Below are 3,692 nucleotides of genomic sequence, written 5' to 3' on the forward strand. Positions count from 1 at the left end.
ATATCTTCTAGTTGATTGTGTTTGAGTTTGTCCAAAGATGTTATATAGCTCAGCAAACTAAGCGTGCCAAGCTTCCGCGAAGGATGATAGTCTTGAGAAGATAGGGCATATCTAGGAAGACCATCCCTAATTTACTTTGAAGTATAGAGTTATATCGGTTAGGGAAAAGCATTGGGGATTCGAAATCCCAAAGATCTTCACAGATTCATAGTTAACGTTTTTGTACGAAGGTGTTCACCCCTTTTTAAATGTATGAAAGAATATAAAGAAGCACAAAAGCACAATCCTATCCCAACATGACCCCATTCCAAAATAATATGAAATAAAACACAAACCTTAAAATGTTCAAACTATTTTTTCCATTGAAAAGATTTCCCTACATACTAGCAAACTTACATAGTGATAGAACTCTTAGAAGCAAATAGTAAAGCTTCCCCTTGGCACAATAACAGCATAAAACTTCCCAAATAGTATATTTAAGACATAAAAATACTAAGCATACAATAGTTGGAAACCAAACACCATCATCTCCTATACCGAAATGGAAGACCTAGAAGGGGTGGAAGGGATAGAAACAGAATTCAGAAACCCAAGCTTGCTAGAGAAGTCATTGCTGGGAGGTTCTACCATATCCATGATCTTTGCTACAACCTTCTTTGATTCCCTCAGTAAACTGATACTCTGGTTGAGCCTCTCTCGTTTTGTAGCAATGGATGGAGATTCTTCCAGCAATCGTTCAATACCACCACTAGCAGGTCCCATCAACTCGGTCACTATCTCCTTCTCCATCTCTTTGTTCACCAGCTTCTGAACACTAAACACAAGATGAAGAGCCAAGTAATCCACCAATCTCTGCAACACAGACTCCCAATAAGCAGTAATTCTCATTCTCAGATCAAATGCCTTACCCAACAAGTCCTGATGGTACTCCCTTAGATGACCAATTTCTACCTCACCCACTCCATCTAACTGTATAGTGGTATATCCATTGATCAATTTCTGCATAAAGGTTGGTTGGTTTGCCATGAACTTGCTCCATCTTGACATGTATTCTGGGTTACAAGTATAATCTGTGAGTTTCTCCATCTCCACAATCTCCATCACCCGTTCAATCGATTCCCCCTTCATCTTCTCCACCAAATTCTGCACTGCCCTTCTCATGCAAGATTGAAGCTTTGGATACCCATCAGCGTGAAACATCAAGACATACACTACAACAGCTCCGATATAAGACCAGATCTTCTCAACAAATTCAACAGGAATATCCGAAATTTCTTTCACTCTGCCCTGTAATATGCTGAGAAAACCAGTGCGAGGAATGAAATTGGGAAGCTCAATCCCTTTCGCTTCCTCTAACACCTTAATTTCATCCACTAAGAACTTTGCCCCTGGGTTGCTGCACTTTTGGTGGAGTTCTTTGGAGTAGTCCCATCGAGCATATCTGCCATTCGAGCTGTGCCATGCATATCCTTCTCTTCTAGGTACTCATCGAACTCACCCCTGATGAAAGTTTTCCTGAGGGATTCTTTTGTAGAACCAATAATCTGCATAAACACAGTCATTGCATCCGTGACATTGGATAAATGTTTGGGCAATTTGTCAAGCTCGGAAACATTGAGGCTCAACTTTTCATTGATCTTCTTCACAATGCCTGGCAAGCACTTGGAAATACTAGTTGCTTGGATCTCCACCAGCTTCTGGGCCAAAACAGGGATACCCACAATCGATTTGTTGATCTTGGAGAGAAGGGAATGGGATTTAAACAATCTTGCCTCCTCCTCCCTTGCTTCCTCATACGATTCTTCTCCAATTCGATTCCTCACGCAGACATAACCGAGCCCAATGTTGACATCATCTGCAATAACCTTCTCACGCAGACCTTCGGGAGCTTGATCACACTTGGTCACAACAGCCAAGGTCCTCTCCCCGGTCTTGTCCACGCGTTGCGACATCCTGATCGATTCACAGGTGGGAAAATCCACAGTAGCAGATAAGACATTCAAAATAATGCTCTCTTCTGGAGTTATATACTCCATAATAATGTCTGAAATTTGCTCGTAGATGTCTTCAGGTTGGCCACGAACAGGAACCCTGGTAATACCAGGCAAATCAACCATGGTTAAATCAGGAACACCGATCTTCTTCACAACAAGAGTGAGAGGAGTATTGGAAATTCCCTTAGACGAACCAGCAATCTCACTGGTGGCATCTTGAATATCTTGAGCTACATGATCTTCATCTGTATGAACTTCTTGATTGTTATACTCCAGGTGAAGTTCAGCTTCAGGTGATGAGTGTTGCTGAAGTCGCATTATGAGGGGAACACGAGTACAGATGCCCAGACCTCGAGGTAAACTGATGCCGGCGAGTGACTCAAGAACACTGGATTTGCCGGAGGATTGATCACCCACAACGACGATGGTGGGTAACTCAATGCCTTCTTGCATGACATTGAGTTGGCGTAGTTTGTCGATGGTGTCGAGCAGAGGTCGAATCCTTTCGTTGTAAGAGGTGTAGAGTGGCACGGATGAGATGGGTGTGATCAACTCTGGTGCAACTTCAAGATCATAATCATTTGAGTTTCCCAAACCAAATCTCGCCATTTTGTCAACAAGAACAGAAGCAGAACTCATTCCAGGTAAGGAACTAAGCAATTAAAGGGTTGAGAATAGTGAATAGAGCAAAGAAATGGGTAGTGACGTTTGGGTCGCAGAGCACTGAGTGGAAGAAGAAGAAGCAGAGAAACCATTTTAAAGGCAACTTGACTTAGCCAAGGAGGACTTCCTTTTTGAAAATTTTATTATTATTAATTTTTTATGGCAAGACTTGCAGAGGGGCATGGATTCCGATTCCACTAGTCCAGGTTCAAAGGGTCATTGGGAGTAGTTTCTTTCCGTACTAATGGGAGTACTGGATGGAAGTGATATGTCTAGAGTATCATTGTCACACCTTCCTATTTAGTCTATATTTGCCAACATTCCCTTCTTTCATGTTTCTTTTCAAATACCCCCCTGAGGTGTATACTTCTATTGCTCTTTCATCCTTGTCATTAAGTCATAATGATAATGCAATAATTTTATGGTAAACTCATTTTCAAGTCCTACCCATTCAGCTCTTTACTAATTTGAGGTTATTTCTTTGCTTGTATAGATGTTTTGGATGATACAATCTTCTATAAAAATTTTAAAAAAAATTTGAAGAAGCAATCTTCTATTAAAAATAAAAATAATTATAATTATAATAAGTTGTAATTATTAAAAAATTATACATAAAAAGGAAATTTGAATTTTTTACTATATAAGTTAAAGTTGAGTGGCTATTGAATTGCCTCCATCTGCTAGGTTTGCCTTATCTATTTTATGTTGATCCAATGCTTAGTAGTTTTAGTAAAAATGAACCTCAACCATTGATCTAGAAAAACAAAGAGTGAATTCTTTTTTTTTTTTTTTCTTTTCCTTTCTTGATAAATAATAAAATTTATTTTCAATGATAAGATCATAAGAAACTTTAAAGGGATGCAATTGAAAAAAGTTTCAGTAAGAGGATGCTTTTGAAAATTTTTTGGTAAGAGGATCCCATTGCAATTTGCAACTATTCTATTTTTATTTTTTTTTTTTTTTGAAAAAGAAGGCTTTTTAGTTGTCCTTTCGATTGGACCTTACGGCTTTACCACTCAGTGAATATTTAAAAAA

The 3,692-nt window shown here is 39.0% G+C and overlaps 1 pseudogene; it reads right to left on the minus strand.

The window, feature by feature from the left end:
- Positions 1-340: 340 nt before the first annotated feature.
- On the minus strand, positions 341-2,741 carry LOC149022981 (dynamin-related protein 4C pseudogene; annotated as a pseudogene).
- Positions 2,742-3,692: the final 951 nt, after the last annotated feature.

This window comes from Hakea prostrata, chromosome 3 (assembly GCF_041222555.1).
Source record: "Hakea prostrata isolate BN-2017 chromosome 3, UWA_Hpros_2, whole genome shotgun sequence".
Taxonomy (NCBI): domain Eukaryota; kingdom Viridiplantae; phylum Streptophyta; class Magnoliopsida; order Proteales; family Proteaceae; genus Hakea; species Hakea prostrata.